Source organism: Sinohyriopsis cumingii, unplaced genomic scaffold (assembly GCF_028554795.1).
Source record: "Sinohyriopsis cumingii isolate HCF-2022 unplaced genomic scaffold, ASM2855479v2 utg003604l, whole genome shotgun sequence".
Lineage (NCBI taxonomy): Eukaryota > Metazoa > Mollusca > Bivalvia > Unionida > Unionidae > Sinohyriopsis > Sinohyriopsis cumingii.
The window spans coordinates 1-21322 of record NW_028316545.1 but is presented as its reverse complement, the minus strand read 5'-3'; the positions used below and the strand labels follow the sequence as shown (position 1 = coordinate 21322).

Genomic DNA, 21322 nt, shown 5'->3' with positions numbered 1-21322 from the left:
ATTCTTTTTCATATAGATAGTGATGATTACCCATGCAGATCTCATTTCAACCCAAATAGGATGAATACTAAGGACATTAACACAGGATATTAGTGATGGGGTGTTTGGGGAGCAGGATATGATTTAGAAGGCAGAAACATAGGCAGGGCATGTGGATTTTGAGGTTAGAGTGCCATGCCCTGCTGTATCTCCTTACCTGGAATACTGATCATGGTACTTGAGGATAATTTTATCCAAAAGATATTCAGGGAATTTGCATCATTTTTAAATGTTAATCATACATTAGAAAACTTAAAAAAGTTTGCAATAAAGAAAATAATATATTTAAAAACCAGTTACATATTTTATGTCGAGACAAATTCGGTTATGCTGCTCTTAAAATAATGGCAGCTTACAATTTAGGAGAGTAACTAGGCTATGCATGCCTTTTACAACAGGAGTCAGACATAGGCCTTTTTAATATAAATAAAATTCAGATGACTAAAGATTTCTGTATTAACATAAGTATGTTTGATCCTTTACTTTTGAGAAAAGGTGTGGGATTGATGGATTTCGATTCATGGATATTTATAAGAATGTGGGAAACGTTTTCATTAGTGGGTATGATATTACTTTAAATGGATGATGTGTCACTAAATTTTGAAATCAGTTTTTCTTACAATCTAGATTACAGTATTTTTTTTAAAAATTATTCAATGAAACCCTCATTAAAAATAAGAGCAGAAATGTTAAAAGATTAAAATCTGTACTCGTTTTGTACAGAGTAAACAATACAATAACCCTCATGCACTGGTGTGAAATAGGATTATTATATTGGCATGTCAAAATTCTGTATCAGACATGAGGCTTTGCTGAGTAGTGTCCAATGCAAAATTATTAACCTCGAGCGGAATTTTCCAATCGTACACAGAAGCATAATGAAGGATTCTTCTCACATTTTTAATGACAAATGAGGGCTGAATTTAAAATAGTTTATTGTGAATACTGATGAATACTGTTTTAACTTGAACATTTTTTACATTATGATAGAGCATAAAATGTTTGGCAGACACATTTAGGTGTTTGATATTGGGCAAACAGCTGATGATAAAACGTGAGTAATTGCTATTATTAGTGTAATGCAAGTTTTATCAATTGTGTAATTATGTGTGCTGATTCTTAGACATTCCATTTTAATTACAAGAGCACTTAATGGAAATAAATTTAAGTACCATTCATATGGTTATAAGGTTATTATAAGTAAACAATCTACAAATAATGTGTCAGCGAATGTGGAGCCGAGACAATATGTATGTTTCTTTAAGGTATTAGCTAAATTATTCAGTAAGGAACATGACTGAGCAAATACCCCAGTTTTCACATGAAATTTGTTATGGATCAATGGTTTAGTATCCCGTCTATAAAATAATAGCTGGAAAATAACAGTCAGTTTTCTTTCAAAATATTGTCAGATCATTGCCATCTTATACTTGGAACTCCCATAACAGGACGGACAAATTAGATCTTCAGCTGATGATTTATTTTGCTATCTGAATAATAATCAACATAAATCTATTACAACTGCATATTGAATCATCATCATCATCATCATCTTTATTTCCTTCCATGGAAGATTACATGATATAAGAATAAATCATCTGAATACAATCAATAAATATAAAAAAAAAAAAAAAAAAAAAAAAAAAAAAAAATATTCTATATTGGAATACAAATTCTTACACAATATCAATCAACAAAGTGTTCGTCAACTCATAAGTTGCAAGTTTCAGTACCTTATTTACAGAAGATAGCTGCACACTGCATGACAAAGTATGCTGCATACAGGACGAATAGCTTGGAGTTTTCTTTGTCGATTACTCCTGATGGTAACCTTTTACCTAAAAGATATTGTAGTTGCAGCTCATCTTCTGCATTAAATAACGTAATGTGCAGTCTGTATAAACATTCCCACATCTAATACACATATCAAGCTGTGTTTGTGGAACAGCAGCCCATAGTTTAGCTACATATGTAAATACCTTAGTGTGTTGTCTAGTTTTAGCCGACTGCCACACTGAGGCAGGTCGTAAGTATTCGTGTATCGAAGAGAATCTATCAAAATCTGCTTGATTAGACATACGAACTCTCCAGAGGCTATTTTCAAGACCAACAATTTTTGACCTTACAATTTCTTTCCAATTATGTTTATCTGGAATTTCAGAATAATGTAAATAATCAGTTAGATACCCGAGCAAGTCAAACTTCTTTGAGGTATAATATAAATTTGAAATTAACCCGCAGCTTGACATGCATCCGCTCAGAATGAAGTGAAATAACGCAACGTTAAACACACGTTTAGTATGTACATTGTTAGGCATCAAACACAATCTGTGTAAAAACATCAATTTTCTTCTATCAATTTCGGACTGCGCTGATGTCCATCCTAGCATTCCCAGGGCAATGTCTGATCTTGTATGTATTGGAAAACCTTGTAAATGTTTGGCAAAATACCTCAGAGTTTTATCCAATAAAGCGAGGTCACTTTTTGAAATGTTACACCATAATTCACTTCCATAAAACATTGAAGGGAAAATTACCTTTTTAATTACATTTGCAGCAACCAAAGGATTTAAACCATTCGGTTTAATGCCAATACCAAACAGACCGTGAAAAGATGTTTTCCCTTTCTTGCATGCATCGAGTATTGCGTCATGCGACGTCAGCTTTGAGTTAATCCGGTGACCCAGGTGTGTTGCCGAATCGGTGACCGGCAAACATGACGGGCCAAGATACCATTTCATATTGATAAAATTCTTGTATTGGGGTCCGAAAATGATAATGTATGACTTTGTAACACTAAGCTCGAATCGCCACTTATTACTGTAGTCGTATGCTATATCTAACAGCTTTTGTAGATTGCTAGGATATATAGCCAAAAGTGAAATATCATCAGCTAGGGTTGGATTTCCCACAGCTAAGGATCCAATCTTTGCTCCAGATCCACTATTTTCTAACTGTAGCAGCAAGTCATTTATAAATATTGTGTACATCAAGGTTGACAAAACACCCCCTTGTCTCACTCCTTGGCCAATTGAGAACCAATCTGAAAATTGCCCATTTACAAGAACTTTACTCTGTAAATTTGTATACATGTTAAAAAATATCAAAAGGGATTTACCCGTAATTCCCAACGTGAATAATTTAAAAAGCAGTCCTTCGTGCCACACGGTATCAAATGCCTTTTTTGTATCAAGAAAAGCAGCAAAAACCCGTGAACCCATGTTTACATTATATTGTACTGATTGCAACAGCACAAAACTCGCTGTTGTGCAGCCTAAACCTTTTTGGTAACCATGTTGTTGTGAACTGGGTATACTAGAATTAGTATCTTTGAGCCAAGTTACCAAACGTTCATGAATAATTTTCTCAAAGGTTTTGTAGATAACAGGCAGTAAAGTAACAGGCCTGTAACTTTCGAGGGAGTTCTTTGATTTTCTGTTACCTTCGTACAGTGGTATTACTAACCCTTTTTTGCAATCTACAGGTATGTAAGATTGTATCAATCATCCGAGTAAATAAAATTGTCATACACTCGATGAGGTAGTCGCTGCCATAGATCAAATGTTCATTGCAAATTTGATCATGGCCCGATGCTTTTGATTTCTTTAGACCTTTAATGATTTCTCTTACTTCATTTAAACTGATACTGGTCTGTAAGGCCTCGATATGGCTTACTTCGTCCTGTAGACCCCGATTTAATTCTCTCTCTATAAATTCATAAAAGTTTCCGTCAAAACTATGGTTTAAATTCGGCGTGTGAATGTCCTCATAGTATCTAGCAAAGCCATTTGCGATGGAATCATCATCACGGACACAAACTCCATCAGTTGATAGTTCCTGAAAAAAATTTGTATTGTTCCCTCTCTTAATGTTGATCATTTTCCAAAAGTGTCTTACATCGCATTCATGTGCTTTTTCAATTTCTTCATACACCTCCCCCATATATTTTTCCACAGCCAGTTTTTGAACGTTTCTAAAGTCTCTCTTCTTATCTTTATATTCTCTGTAAGAATTAAATTGACTACCCCTCGGTCTTCCCTCATTTATCCAAGTATACCTAGCTTGTCTTTGAAGTTTATGTGCTTCTTTGAGTTCATTTGACCAATATGGTTTGGCATGATAATTGAATTTAGACTTTGGAAGCGCGATGTCGCTTGACTGCTGTATTGCATTAACAATGTACTGGTAAAAGCTATCAACATTGTCCGAAATAGTATCTATATCTAAAGTTTTCAGGCGAAGGTCCAGCTCAGATTGATAGTTTTTCAAGATATCAGCGTTTAATTTATTCCAGGCTATGTTGTTTCTCTTCATAGACTGTCTGAAGTCTCTCCCACAGGTCACTGTACGAAGGGAAGTAAGGATAGGGAGGTGGTCAGATATCGCGTGCTCTTCGTGATCTCAAACAATGTGCACACTTCGTAATCTACCTATGCATTGATCCGACAGTACAAAATGATCAATCATCGTTCTTGCTGGGGTGAACGTATAGCGGGAACCAGTGCATATTATTAAATGTCCAGCACTCACTAGATTATTATATCGCAAGAACTCATGAAATACTCTATCTTTGTAATCTCTGAAAGTGGCTGGTTCAGCTACTGCATTGAAATCACCAGTAAAATACACGTCCCCCAGCTGTGAGTACTGATCATAGAGATTTTGAATCAACTCAATTTGCGCTTTGTAACAATCTATGCCATATAATAGGGTCGGCATATATACACAAAAAATATATACATTTTGCATATCAGGAAATTTGAATTCTATGCCAACAACTCTGTCACTATTAACTTCATCTATAAAGTTAGCATATCTCATGAGAGAAGTTTTGCAGAAGATTGCAACTCCTCCTTTACCACATTTTATTAACATACAATTAGAGGAAATATCCTCTGCCTTAGCAGTGCATTTATAATCAGAACGAATAGTATCGCAAAATGGAAGTATGTGCTGTAATAGTTTATGTTCAGTTACGCAAGCTACGTCAACATTATATTTATCCAGCATTGCACTAAAGCTAAGAGCAGAGGACATAATTCCTCTAACATTCCAGGTCAGTATATTAAGATTCATATTAACTTGTAATATAGGCATATTAATACTTATGCATCGTGAAAGCAGGACTAAAATGACAAAGATGACAAAACACATTAACTTACGACAGAACATAATGGCAAATTTATGAACAATTAACTGTCACCCTAGTCACAGAATATCGCATCCTGCACCTTCATTTGCCTCCTGATCGCGATTGCTAAACCTGTCTCGCCAAGATTGATTCCCATACCACCTTCTTACATAAACACCTTTTGGCCATGTTACATCATTTTCAACAGTGTCGCAGTCTGAATTATATACAGTCAGCTTGGCCGATAGACAATTACGTCTACTGTGGATAAACTTTATGGATAACGGATCTATATCGTATTCTTTCAAGAATTTACCGAGGCCTTCAGCAGTAGATTTGACGCCAATGCCACCCACATAAAAGCGCCTTGTTCTACGTCTAACTACACCTTCAAATACAACATTCTCATTTTTGTCATCAACATCCTCATGTCCAACAATACTCTCTGAACCTATTTCTAAACCTGATTTACCAAATGATCTAGGTCTTTCTACCTGACCCCCAATAACGGTAGGTATCTTGCTAGGAGGGGTTTTCAAGTCTATACCTTTCACATTACTGTTGCTAGTAATCGGATGCCTAGCGTTCTCTATCCTGGTCGAAGTCGAAGTTAACAGTTTATTTTGATTCTGAATGGGTGTGCGCACAACATTTGTCACATCAGGATGAACACTGGCTTTATAAATCTGTGGGATATTTCCATCGAAGGGGGCGATATGTCTTCTAACGAAAGTCTGTGAAATTATATCCGAACTTTTTGAAACCAGAGTTTGCAGAGCACTGACCCCACTCTTTTCCATAGTTGTTTGGGCCGTTACACCGGTTCGTGACTCCACTGCCGTTGTACCTGGTGTAGAGTCGTCAGCCTCAACCAACACGGGAGACAAACAGTTGGACACTGCAGTTCTGTTCTGAGATTCACTTGATAGGCGGCAGTGTGTATCGCAACCAGTTTTGTTAGAGTCAATCAAGACGGAAGATGAACAGTTAGACACATGAATCTTGTTCTGAGCAGCAACTGATGGAGAGCTATCACCACATCCATTGGGACTACATGATAGGTTACTTACAGCTGGACTATTCGTGCGAACGACATCCGCATAAGACATGGGTTTACTCAAAGATTTCATCAGCTTAACTCTAAGTTGCTCGGTGATGGTGTGGAGAGTTTCATTTTCTTTCATCAACACGCTTTGAGTAGTTTTCAGTGACGTAATCTCATTACGGAGCAGTTCTATTGTTTGAGATTGTGTCTGTACCTTATTGTTTACATCAGCACGGAATGCATTAAGGTCATTCATATTCACCAATGTGATTTGGGTTGCCTTCAGAGATATAATCTCTTCTCTGAGTGAAACGACAGTTTGTTGTAGATGACCGCAATCACTCTTGATTTCCGCTAGCGAGAGTCTTGCTGAATTAATCACTTGTTCTGCTTGCCCTGAGCTATGTTCATCGTCATGTTCACAATGTTCAGCTTGTACATTAGGGTTTGATTTCTTCTTGCTAAAAATTATTCAGTAAGGAACATGACTGAGCAAATACCCCAGTTTTCACATGAAATTTGTTATGGATCAATGGTTTAGTATCCCGTCTATAAAATAATAGCTGGAAAATAACAGTCAGTTTTCTTTCAAAATATTGTCAGATCATTGCCATCTTATACTTGGAACTCCCATAACAGGACGGACAAATTAGATCTTCAGCTGATGATTTATTTTGCTATCTGAATAATAATCAACATAAATCTATTACAACTGCATATTGAATACAAACAGCATGGTTTAGATGTATATTAAATAGGTATACACGTATTCATAATCCATCAAGGGACAATTTCAAATATTATATTATGATTTTACAAATATTCTCGTGAAACATTTTCTTAATATTTCTTTTTAAAATTTTGTGTTCTATTGCAGTTGGCAAAAACTACAAAATACACATTGTTTCAAAATGTAACTCGTGTAACAAGGACAGACAAACTAATTTTTATTTGATTCTTTTAAATTTAATGAAGAGTTGGGAGCCAGTAATGGACAGGTTTGGTTCAGGGACTATCTACAACACATCAGATTACAATGTTGCATATTTAGCCTTTCCTATGACCCATAATTAGTTTGTTTTATTGATTTTCTTAAAAAAGGAGTGCCCCCAATGGAAATTCTCATGTAATCTGAAAACAGAAATATTTATATATGTATAATGTAGTAATTATTTAGTATGTTGGGTCAGTAAGTTATGTTTGTTAGTCATTGCTTCAGTTTATGTTGTATGAAACTATTTTGTTAGATTCTGATGATAATTTGTACTTTTAAGTATTAATGTTCTGTTGATTTACCATTTCACAAAATATCACATGCACAGAAACTTGAAAATACATGATAAAAAAAGAATTAAACGAGTTATAATGACTATTTAATACTTTATGGGGTTGATTAAATTTCATATTTTAAGCAAAAATCACAGCACTTCAACAATTTCTTCATGTGACATCTCTAAGTTTCACCCATGCTATATATATATATATATATATATATATATATATATATATATATATATATATATATATATATATATATATATATATATATATATATATATATATATATATATATTTGCATTCCAGGTTTATTTCACATGAGTTTCTTAAGGTTTTGGTACATAACAAATTACGTGGGTAATTTTCTCTTAAAATAACAAATGATGAGAATCACATAACTGTGTCATTTCTGTTCCATAAATGTTACACAAGATAAACACAGTGTTACGTGTTTAGACTCGAATAAACAGTAACACAAGAAAGAGTGAAAGCAACAAGCTTTGCAAAAGTATAATAATTTATTTCCCTGGAAAAATTCTGTAAAAATTGAAAAAATATGAACTTACAATTTTAAGAATCAAATCCAAAAAATAATCCACGAATGAAATTTTAGTAGTCCTAATAACAAAATGTTCTGATGATTTCAAATTCGAATCCCGACAAAGAATCCGAGATGGAAGACAATAACGTATGCTGTAACCTGTAGTGTTGAAGTCTACAGTTCCTTGTAGAAACAAGAATTATCACTCCAGTTTTGGAAATCTGAATACATTTTTTTAATAAGAACTGTCTTTGATTAAGAATCTCACATGAGCACACATATTTTCCAGGAAAAAAGATTTAATCATTTCGAGTCTAAGTAATTTGAAATAACTCCAAACAGCACAACATGCACCTTCCAGTGTAAAGAAAAAGCCCAGCTACTACTGAGAATATCTCTCCAAAACAAAGGTTATATCGCATTCTAAAACGCAAAAAGGGGATCACGTCATCATGTTCCAGAACCTCGTCGAAATTATGTACTTGTTAAAGATCACGTACACCCAGTGTGGCCCTGACGAAAACCAATCATTTTCCTCTTGGAATTAAAAAATAAAAAAAAATTGTTTACATCTGAAATCAGTAGTCCCATCATGACCTCGACAACAACCAATCATTTTAAAATAAAATAGAACTTATTTGCGTGGTTGCTGCCAATTTTGAATCAAGGTCAGGATCTAGATCAACACCTGGTGTTTACAAAACGAACAGTCAAGGTCAAACTATTTTCTGGAAATGTATCATCTCCAGTGAATAAATTTACATTACAATAGCATGTAATGAAAAATAAATAAAATTTAAAACTGACAAACAAAAAATATTAAATTGAAATATATATTAAATCAGATATAATTAAATCAAATATACATAACACTTTCCCCCATACAGAAAAGTAAATTGATATGATAAAGCTTTCTTTTTACCACAGACTAATTATACATGAGGTTAAAAAGAACTCATGTAAATTAAACACAGTGTACATGAAATAATACATTTTCCGTTAATGTGCCTGATGTCAAGATTATATTCCTGTAACAACAAACTCAACCTTAGTAGTCTTTGATTTTTATTTTTCATCTTGCTGATGAAAGTAAGGGGTTTGTGGTCACTAAATACAATAATCGAAGAAGGAGCTGAACTAATGTAAACTTCAAAATGTTGTAATGCCAATATCAAAGCCAAACATTCCTTCTCGATTGTCGAATAATTTCTTTGGTGCTGATTTAGTTTCTTAGAAAAATAGCACACTTGATGATCAATACCAGTTTCATCTTCTTGAAACAAAACTGCTCTAATCCCAACATCACTTGCATCAACAGACAGTTTGAATGATTGGCTAAAATTTGGAGCTGTAAACACTGGCGCGCTTTTAAGTTTGGCTTTCAACTTGTCAAAAGCCTCCTTTGTCAGTCCAAAGGAACTTGTGTTCCTTACTCAATAAAATTGTCAGTGGTTCAGCAATTGTAGAAAAATTGCAACAAAATTTTCGATAGCGTCCGGCCATAACCAAAAATTGCATCAGTTGCTTTTTATTAACATGCACGGGAAATTCAGAGATAGCCTTGACCTTAGCATGTATAGGTTTAACTTGTCCATGTCCCAGAATGTGTCCTAGAAAAGTTACACTAGCACGGCAGAACTCACTTTTAGATAAATAATTGTCAAACATATATCTGTGAGTCTGTCAAAGAATTTCCGAATTGTTGCTAAATTTTCTTTCCATTTGTCGTTGTAGATGATGACATCATTGATGTAAGCATCACAATTGTCTAGATCAGAGGTAATCATATTCATGAGACGTTGAAATGTACTTGGTGACCCTTTCATCCCAAACGGTATTACTTTATATTGTCAAACTTATGTGCTCCAGCTTTATTCTCATTAAAGTTAGTGAATGTCAAACTTATGTGCTCTAGCTTTATTCTAATTCAAATTATTGACTGTCAAACTTATGTGCTCTAGCTTGATTCTCATTCAAGTTAATGACTGTCAAATTTAGGTGCTCTAGCTTGATCGTTATTCAAGTTATTGACTGAAATTTATGTGCTCCAGCTTTATTCTAATTCAAGTTATTGATGTCAAATTTAGGTGCTCTAGCTTGATTCTAATTTAAGATATTGACTATCAAGTTTAAGTGCTCTAGCTTGACTCTCCTTCAAGTTATTGACTGTCAAAATTTATGTGCTCTAGCTTGATTCTAATTTGAGATATTGACTGTCAAATTTAGGTGCTCTAGCTTGATTATGATTCAAGTTATTGACTCAAATTTAGGTGATCTAACTTGATTCTCATTAAAGTTAATGACTGTCAAATTGATATGTTCTAGCTTGATTCACATTCAAGTTATTGACTGTCAAATTCCTGTGTTCTAGCTTGATTCTCATTTAAGTTATTGACTGTCAAATCTAGGTGTCCTAGCTTGATTTTTATTCAAGTTATTGACTGTCAAATTTATGTGCCCTAGCTTGATTCTAATTAGAGTTATTAACTGTCAAATTTATGTGCTATAGCTTGATTCTAATTAAAGTTACTGACTGTCAAATTTATGTGCTTTAGCTTGATTCTAATTAGAGTTATTGACTGTTAATATTTTCCAACTTTAGATCAAGCTTGAGTTTTTCGCTTAAAGAGTTTTGATAATTGATGACCAGACATTAAAATGTGTATTCCTGCTCAATAACATTTATATAATTGAATTGTATTGTCATTTTGTTAACACTTGAGAAAATGCAGGTCAGATTTCATTGTCATGTATTTTTGTCAAAATTTGAATGTGTTATGAATCCAGTTTGTCATGGAAGTTTTCCATTACATAATGAACCGTTTCCTTTTTTTGTGCTTCATAACTTCTGGAAGACTTCATGGAATAGAATCATACTTTGGCCTTAATATTAACAAGAGCTGAAATCAAGTTCAAGTTCAGTTGTCATTTCTGACTGAGTTATGCCCCAGTTTAAGAGTTTTTTCCTTGCATCTTGAACCAAGGTTTCTCCAGTTAAGCACCTATCTTATTTGAGTTATCCATTTTATCTGGACATATTTCTGGTTTAATGTGAATGGTTCGAACATTAAATACTTTCGTTGTGGGGGAAACAAGATGCTTGAAATAGAATTAACAGTTTTAGTAACATATTCAGGAATATTATTTACATGGACTTTTAATTTAATAAAGGAAAAAATTATAAAAATGGCCTTAAAAATATCAGTGTTTTAAGAAAATAGATTGTCTCAGAAGTGGATACTTATGTTTCACAAAGTAGTTATTTACAGAGGAAAAGTAAAGCACAGTTCCAGAACACAGCGCAGCAATAAGGCATTGAATATTTTATGTACAGCAGTAAGCTTGAATGAAAATCAGCCTTGTTAAATAATGATAGTTTTATATTGAAGGAGACAAGCTCATGTTTGTAACATTCGTTAGAATGATGTAACGATTTGCAAAATAACTTTATGCTCTAGTGGTCATAACCCTGAAGAGTATATGATGTGGCCTGTTGTCCATTTGTCTGTCATCTGTCCATCATTATTCTGTTAGTACATGTTAGTTATTAATGCTCCTTCTATGACTTGGAGCATTGCCATTAAACGTTGCACGCACAATCATCCTAAGGTCTAGTTGGACCTAAGATAATGTGCCATTCAGACATCCAAAATGACCACAACGACAGCCATCTTGAAAATCATGTAATCACTACTCATGAATAGATGATGTACATTTCAACATTGGGATTTCAATAATAGACTTCTTATTACATCTGTTTAGTCCTTAATTAAATTGGTTCTTGAAAATTATTTTATCTTTGCACCACCTGAACGGACTGTCAATTTGACATGGGGGTTATACCAAGAGACTTTTTATGATATCAAATTTGTTCTGAATGAAAATGCCCTTTGGACATCCAAAATATCCACCATGGCAGTCATCTTGAAAATCATTATTGCCACTCCTCCTGAATGGATGGCATATTGACATGGGGTTTTCACTAAAAGACTTCTTAGTATGTCCAGTTGGTCATGAATGAAACTGGTGCATATCTGACATCCAGTATGGCCACCATGGTGGATATCTTGAAAATCTGATTACTATTCACAGAATGGATGGTCAGATTAACGTGTGGCTTAAAAGATCTTTTATGATGTCTCGTTAGTCCTTCATGAAAAATGGTACTGATCTGACATCCAATATGGTAACCATGGTTGCCATTTTGACATCTTGTAATTGCTTTTCCTTCTTAATTGATATCATATTTACATGGTTTACACTAAAATACTTCTTATGATGCCTGGCTGGTCAAAAATGAAAATGGGACCAAGCTGACATCCAATATGGCTGTCATTGTGCCATACAGACAGCTTTGCTAATGGTGCCTCTGAGTTTTCCATATTATTTTGTTTTTTATTGCTAATATGGGGTTTTCACCTAAAGATCTTTTACAATATCCAGTTGGTCCTAAATGAAATGGTTTCCCTTAGACTACAATGTGGTCACATCGGTGGCCATCTTGAAATCGTATCACTGCTCCTAATGAATGAATGTGTTTTTTTTTTTTATGTGGGACTCACACTAAGGACATGAAGATAGTTTGCCCATAAAGAAAATGGTTCTGATTGGACATTCAGCTTAGCCACAATGGCAGACATTTTGAATAAAATCATATTAAAGCTACTCTTGCCGAATGGATTCTTGTATTGACATTAAGTTTTCACAGACATACTATCCCATGATGTTTAGTTAGTCCTAAACAAAAATATTGCCCCTCAGTCATACAGTAAGATTTCTTACAATATCTAGGTCATTAAATTTGAAATGATCGTAATGAAATTTCATGCCTATGGGTAGTCCTCTGTTAAATCGTATTATCACCAATTCTCCATAATCCTTAGTTGTAGTGAAATGGGGTTTTCTCTAAAATACTTCCTGTCATATATAGTTGGTTCTAAATGTAAATAATACTGATTAGACCGACAATATGGCCACAAGGACAGCCATGTCATAAAAATCATGTGACTTATACTTCTTCTTAGCAAATGGTCCTCAAGACATGGGGTTTCCACTGAAAAACATCTTATGGCATCTGGTTGGTCCTAAATAAAAATGTCACTGAAAATCATCTTATGGCATCTGGTTGGGCCTAAATAAAAACGTCACTGTTCAGTGGTGGTAATCTTGAAACTTTTGTTATCGCTATTCCTCCTGAAGGGTTGGTCTTATTGACATGGGGTTTTCACTCAAACACCGTCACTATATGTACTTGGTTGTAAATAAAAATGATTCCAGTTTGACCTAATTTGGAAAAAAATGTTGTAACTGCTAAATCTCTTGAACTGATGGCCATGATGACATTTAAAAAGTAGTTATTTTCTTATTCTTACATCAATCAGATTCTCATCTAATCTCCATAATGGCTGTCTTAATGACCATCTTGAAAATCTTTATATGGCGACATCTCCTGAACAGATGGTTTTTATTAACATGGCATTTTCAATAAAACATTATTAGAGGAATATGTAGCTGGTTCTGAATGAAAATGACACAGACCTGGCTTTCGATATGGCCCAATTCTGGAACATCATGCAATCTATACTTATCTTGCATGAGCAGATCTGGCCATCAACATATTCACATTTTAGAGAGTTAAAAAAAAACAACCTAGACTTCACTGACATTAGGGTAATATTAATAGTCATTGCTTGCATGTTTTAACTTCACTGAGCTTATGAACTTGTACATACACAAGTGAAATTTGACCAGGCTTTGTTTTTAGTTGCATTCCAGTGGATAAGTAGGTCAGCATCCTCACAATAAGTTTGGTCAGCAGTGTTGATGTACTGGATCGTGACAAATGTGTGCGAGAGGATTAAGTCCAGTTTGTGGATATACAGTATATACTTGCTTAAGTTGAGTAAACAAACAACAATGACCCTGAGCTTCTGTAGCATGCTGTACATGCAGATTAGGGTTTATGTTGTTTGTTCTGTTGATTACACCTAATAAACTGCACAGAGCCAGATTATGTGACGGCAGATATGGGTGTGTGCAGTTTGCAGTTGGACTCATCTTGCAAGTGAGTATATATGGTATCTGAGGAGTGATGCCGCCTAAATAACTTGTGTCCCCCCACCCACCCAAAAATTATTAATTCTAGATTTAACCAAACTTACCATATAATCTAAGACAAGTTCATTGATTTTCAATCCATAATATCAAGTTCAAGGTCAGAGGCCCTGACAGTGAATTTTGAACTACACTTATCCCATGCACATGTTAACTGAGGCATGTACAAAAATGTTTTTGTTACCAAATTTGGTATGTTCCAGTTTCTTAGGAATGTTACAAAGAGACTCATTACTAAGGAATTGAAGATAATAAAAAAAGAAATGGTCTTTTGTTGGATTACTGGAAATTTTGTCGAGTCAGTAGAGCATCAGCCATTCAAGTCTCTTGTTTAAAATTTAGAGTTAGCCTTGTATAGCATAGTGTACAAAACCTGAGCTTAATTAACAATTTTCAAATGCACAGAACCAGATCTGTCATCACATAATGTGAAGGCACTTCAGTTTCTGTGCCGTTTGTTAAGAGTAATCAATAGAACAAACAACATAGACCCTAATCTGCAAGTGCATCATGATCAGGATCTTTGATGTTTGCAATTTGATTTATAAGCAAGTATATATAGTACTGTGCACAACTCGCTAGCAGTCTTTACACTTTATGCTGATACAAGAATGAAAGTCTGCACAGCACTGATTGCAATAATATGAATGTATGTGCTTTGGATTTTTAATGTATCTGCAGTGTGACAGTTTTATAATGATGTATAACACTGGTACATCATGCCGCAGACATGTAGCATCATGTCCTACCCAATCACATTATCCTGACACAAGGATGACCATTCCTAACACTAACCTCTTAATGCTGAGTGACTAGCGAGGCAGCTGTTAATACTATTTTTATGTCTTTGGTATGACTCAGCTGGGGTTTGAACCCGCAACCGCCCACATCCGAGGCAGATACTCTAACCACTAAGCCACCGGAGCGGTCATTACTATTTGCAAATAAATTAAAGTAGGATAATACACAATGTTTTCTTATCAGTTTACAAAAGTTTGAGATTTTGTTTATAGGGAGGGCTGTTATGTATAGATGTAATGTTGATGATTACACTGTAAATAATTCTTATTCATTCATTGTGCAACAAGAAGTAGCCAACATGGGTATGTGGGAATGGTTGCCAGGAGTTTCTCAGGAGTCATTGGATCTTGTCTTCCTTGGATTCTCCCAGGTTCCTCCTCCACCAAACATAATGGCCCTTATGTATAGGGGCTATCTTGTGCTGAAAATTGGTGGTCGACCCATAATAAAAACAGCAACAACAATAATTGTGAAATTATATTATAATTATTTGTAATTTTGATTGGAAAAATGCATTTGTTTGTACAGATGTTACATTATACATAAACCCCACCCCACCTTATCCTCAATTGTGATAGCATGACTCCAAATTCATATTTGTGACACTTGTTAATAAAGAACAGTGAATGACCACATAATGTTTTTGGGCAGGTGTTCTTTATATTGAGGTAAACTAATATGAAAATTAACAAAAAGGCCCCATAAACTTTGTCTTTCATGATTAAGTATCATTTATATGGAGATGTTTTTTAAAGCAGGTTTGTCTGTAAATCAAGTGATTGATTTTCATTACAGGTATCCCTTCTACATGTTATCCAGTGTCTGGTATGGACGTGAAGATAATAACCTGGCTAAGATATTCTGCATGGATAGTATTATATCCCCTGGGATTTTTGTTTGAAGGTAAATTCCGACTTTGTTGTCAAACTTTAATGACTGGGTACATACTATTCATTCAAAGTGAACACAGCATTCCTGCCTTTGTGCATTGTGAAATTCACAACATAGGCTGTATATAATGGTATACATTCGGACCTTTCACATTTTAATTTATGATCAACTGTTGTCTTTGAGAATTATTTAACTGACAAATACTATTTTTAGACATTCGGACCTTTCACATTTTAATTTATGATCAACTGTTGTCTTTGAGAATTATTTAACTGACAAATACTATTTTTAGACTAATTGGGTTGTGTATATATGTTGAATATGTAAAATATTAATTGTGGACTGTGCAGCTTCATAGGATATTCTGGTTAGAAATGCTTATTTCTTTCAAAAGTATTAGGGAAGCATATGTTTGTAGTTATTTCCTTTTATTTGTTCAGATACAAATGTAAAACGTTGACAAAAGCAGAACACACAATGTGCCATTAAGATACTACACTTTGGCAGATGCAGTGTTATTGAGTGTATTGCAGTTAAATGTGGGTGTACCAGTTGTGCAACAGTAACCAAGTGGAAGTATAATTGCTAAGTTTACCTCAGTGTCACACATTAATGTTTAGCTACTTGGCTAGTTTTTTGTAGATATGGTTTGGGGTCTTTCCCTAAAGAGCTTATCGAAGGTGGAAGCTTAACTGAACTTCTCATCTTACACTTTATAGCACAGATTAATACGAAGAAAATGGGTAATACCTTTATATGGAAAGGAGGTCATAATACTTTGTATTTTCTGTTTTGCAGGAACACTTGTGATAATGGCTATCCATTTGAAGAAACTGGCAGATTTAATCTACAGTTGCCAAATGAAGTTAATATGTCATTCAACTTTTCTTGGTTCCTCCATCTTTACCTAGTTGTGTTAGCATTTGGTAAGTAAGATTGGAGAATTTATTTTGAAAAGGGAAGAGGGAATAATATTATTTATCACTGTTTCATACTCCGTAAACTTATACATCTTACCATCAACTTAAATGATAGTTCCAATCACAAGAGTGGTTGCATAACTTGAAATTGCATAACTCAAAATTTTTGGTTTTACTGCCTTTAATTTTCATTGAAAAAACATAATTCAGTTAACTATTCAGCTTAGTTATTTACGAATCCTAATTGTTTTTGCTTTAGACACTTTCATTATTTTTGTAGTCTTCACAAAATTTAAAAAAAAAATGCACATGACATCATGTTAACGCTAATTTCACATTAGTTGGCAGAGACCTGTACATTCATTTCCTAAATATTAATGCAACAAAGAAGAGCATTAAAAATGATGTTTAAGGCTATTAACACTTCATGGCATCCATTTGTATGATTGCACAATGTCCTTTGGGTTAGGATTACCAATCATTCTACCAGGGTAAATAGTTTTTGGAATGGTCCAATCAATGCCCTTTGACTCATTATGTATCTGAAACCTAATTCTATCACAGAAATGTTCTCTTGTCTTCCTGTCTGGAAGATTTTTATTTTTGATGTTTTCAGGTTCAAAGCTAGCATTTCAGTTGAACTGGATAAGGGTTTTATGGTTATGAAAAAGATACGGGTTTTTTTTACTTATGCAATGGACAGGTTTTTATGCTTGTGAAATGGACAGGGTTTTTCGCTTATGAAATGCTTTAGAGAAAACATAATTTACATCCTCTGCTACTTAAATTTTGACTTTTTGGAGGCATAATATACAAAACATTAGTCTTTTTACACCACTCCCTCGATAACTCGCGCACATCGGGGTCCAGAAACATCGACCGCACTATAAGCGAGGGGCGAGTTATCGAGGGACCTATAAAATAAGCCCAAAACCAATAAAGTGATTGACGACATAACGGAAAAATAAGGGGGGTGGGTAGGCAGATTATACTGTTGAATACTCACTTTATAATCGTTCTGAGATTAACTGTTAATAAATATCTCTTCATAACGGTGTACTTTATTATTTTCTCATAGGACAACATTAAAAATTTCAGGATAAATTACAGTATATTGAGGCGATCATCGAAAACATTATTCCACGTGGCTTCCGTTCGCTGAACATGTGTACCACTTCACACATTGTGTACTACGTCACTAATTTTTATGTTGAATTGTATACATTCTAGTTTTATTGTTTAAGCCAAATTAGAAGTTTTTTTATACACAAAAGATCGACTCTTTTCGAGAAACAGTGTCGATCGAACGATAGATAGATTTGAATGTGATAGAAGTAAAATGGAAAACAAAAAAAAACAAGAGTTAATCAGTACTAACATATTTAATTGGTCTACAAATTTAAAACAACGTAAATTAGAACAAGTTAATACTTGCCGTTTGTGCCACGCTTGACAAATATCAATTCACTTTTTGAAAAAATCAGTTAATTTTTTTGTGTGTGTTACTCCTTGGTTTCTCTGCCGCCAAGCAAAATCCCTCAGATTTCTCAAATGCATGAGCTTTACGTTGTCAACATTTTGGGTCTCCAGCCACCTTATGGCAATATCAAAATATTTGCTTCCTGTGCAGAGGTGTGGGGGTGCAACATCTGTGTCTGCATCACTTTCAACACTTGTGTTACTCCAGTTAGAATCGTCTTCTGCTGCAAATTTGTTCGCTATAGAAATAATTATAGTTTCATCTGACATGTATTCGGCTGTAGGGCAATCATTGTTAGCACAAATCCACTCCTCCATCAAGAGAAACGCCCATATCAGGACCATGAGTCTGTACTATTTTCTCCCAAACAGCCTCGGCATTAATGACATCAGTTTCACTGAAACATTCGAAGTCACTATCGTCGTCGTTGTCTCTGTTACTGTTTTGCTTTACGTCAAAGGCAGCTCCAAGACCCTTAATCCAGCACCCGAGGTCTCTTGTAATCGATTTTTTTTAATGCAACAAACACTTCCCCAAATTGTTGATCAAAACAAAGCCAGCATGTACATGTAATTAGGTTCTCACAGAAGTACTCACGGGTTTTGATGTGACGGTCGATTGACTCTTTTCATGTTTTCAATGAACAGACTATGTTGTGATTATAATGTTTACACTGAAACGGAATTAAAGGATTAGAACGTGACTTTCACACAGGAAGTCGTTTAACTGGTGTTTATTTCATTCTCTGTTGCCACCTGTTAACATTTACCAGAAGTTTTCATTGATCGCTATTTCACCAGACTGTTTATTTACAGTGTAATGACAACTATTTATCCTAAAAACTTACATAATATATGATATCTTTAAACAGAGATCTCGCTAGGATTTTAAAACTGGGTCTTACTGCCTCTGAATTTAATCACTAAATATCAGTATATTTTCTCACTCGGCCGCCAAGTCAAAGCCTTTGAACTAGCCGCCTAGCTGTTGCATCATGTTCTTTTTTTTTTTTTAATGTTTTAATGTACTCTTATGAAATAGCAACAGTACATCAAAGAGTCTTTCAGTCACTGAATTCTGTCATTGTAAATATCAGCACAGTAAACTGATCAACACATTTTCCCACAAAGCAGGTGGCTGAAACAGGACCGGCAAATCTTTGAATTTTCCCGCGCACCTATTACATGCGTACGGATGACTCCCGCCTCAGTGATTTTCTGCGTCCCAGATCAAAAATTGGTGTCCAAATACGCGTAATTAAGCGTTTTCGAGATCTCTGAAATTAATTCTTCTCTAGAACTTGCAAATTTCAAAATATGGATAATATTTTTACAGGCATTAATCACCATTTTCGATGATAAAACGAGCAATGTATCAAGGGTTAATTTATCAATTCTTATCGTAATTTGTTTCATGTTAAGCATATTTTAAAGATATTTTAAATACATTTTCTCTGGAAAAAATCGGGAGCCAAGATGGACACAGCGTTATAAGTGGGATCGCGAGTTATCCGGGCGCGAGTTATCAAGGGAGCGGTGTATTTGGAACAGGAGCATAGTACTATGCATACCCATCCTTCCCATTCCGTATGTCAGCCTCACAAATTTCCTTTCTGCTCAATAACTTTTGAAGGACATTATGGCTTGAAACCGAATTAGGGATGAGGTTTTAAAGTAATAAGACCACATGTTGTTTCCAATATTCACCATTTTTTAACAAAATTTGATGGGGTTATTGCTCAGAACTTTGCCCTATACTTGGACTATTTACATTAACCATAGAGTTTGTGTCCTATGGACACATAGTTCAGAATTTTGCTAATTATGTATCCATACTCCTTCTGACAAATATTAGTGAACTTGATCTTCAATTCTTCAAGTTCATAATCATGATGAAATATCCATAAAATCTATATGAAATAGGTGTGAAATTATTACATGGTAATTTAAACACTGAATTATTTCATAGTAATTTAAACTTGGTTTTAATTTTGTTTTGATGTTTTTCAGGAGCCTACTCATTGTTGAACCATATGTACAGACAGCGTAAGAACAAACTCGGAAAGGCAACAAAGACAGAATGACAAGGACAGGGCTAATAATGAATATTTTCTGTCATACTAAGATTATCTGCATTCTTGTCATATGTAGACATTCAGCATTCTTTTTATTTTCTTATTTTGTTAAGATATTTGTAATTTTGTTGAACACACACATATCAAATCAGCAGTCATAACTGTTCTTTTCATATCAAGATAATGCCTATCCTGTTATATAAAAGATGTCGATATTCATGTTATCAGTGGTGGAAATAATGGGGATCATACAATATTTTCTTAAGAGCATGAAGAAAGATTGTGAACCCACAGCCTTAAATTCTTTTCTTTGTGTGAAACCATGAATGTAACAAACTTTGTATGTTCTTTCTTCGTATGTCATCAGTAATAAAAAGAAACCCAAAACACCCAGTTGAACTCAAAGAATCCCAAGACATCTGGACAGAAATTTGGTCAGAAATTTCAGGGACAGAAGCAGGCTCTTTGAGAAAGTTGTTCATTGCTAGGTTGTTGGTTGAATTTCCCTAATATTAGTCAAATTTTCCCTTAAAAAAACCCGGTTGTGTTTGATTATCAGGTGTACCAGAAAGGACTGCAGTCAGCGCACATACACAAGCCATTTAGTTTTTACCCAATTTTAAACAGTTTTTACCTCAATTTGTCATAAGGTGGAAGAGATTATGGGATGGTTTATTATCCCGTCATCTAACATACATCCCTTAGCACTAGTTTGTTATTGATACTCCTACTAAACTCTTTGGAGGATTGCCGTAAAACTTTATTCCATGGTTTTGTTCCAGAATGAAAAAGTTGCTGCTTAGGCGTCTAATATGGCCACCACAACAGCAGTCTTAAATATCTTGTTCTAAATATCTCTTCTTGAATGGATGGTCATAGGGCTAGGGCTTCACTACAAGATATCTTGGGATGACTGGCAGGGTCCTAAATAAAAATGGTGCCGATCTGATATCCACTGTGGCCACCATAGTAGCCATCTTGAAAATCATATCGCTTCTCTTCTTGAAC

The 21322-nt window shown here is 34.6% G+C and overlaps 1 long non-coding RNA gene across 1 annotated transcript; it reads left to right on the top strand.

The window, feature by feature from the left end:
• Positions 1-16663: 16663 nt before the first annotated feature.
• Positions 16664-20703, top strand: LOC149769515 (uncharacterized). The gene is made up of 2 exons (XR_016419128.1): positions 16664-16766; positions 20250-20703. It is a non-coding gene; the product is annotated as an uncharacterized LOC149769515 (long non-coding RNA).
• The last annotated feature ends 619 nt before the right edge of the window (positions 20704-21322 follow it).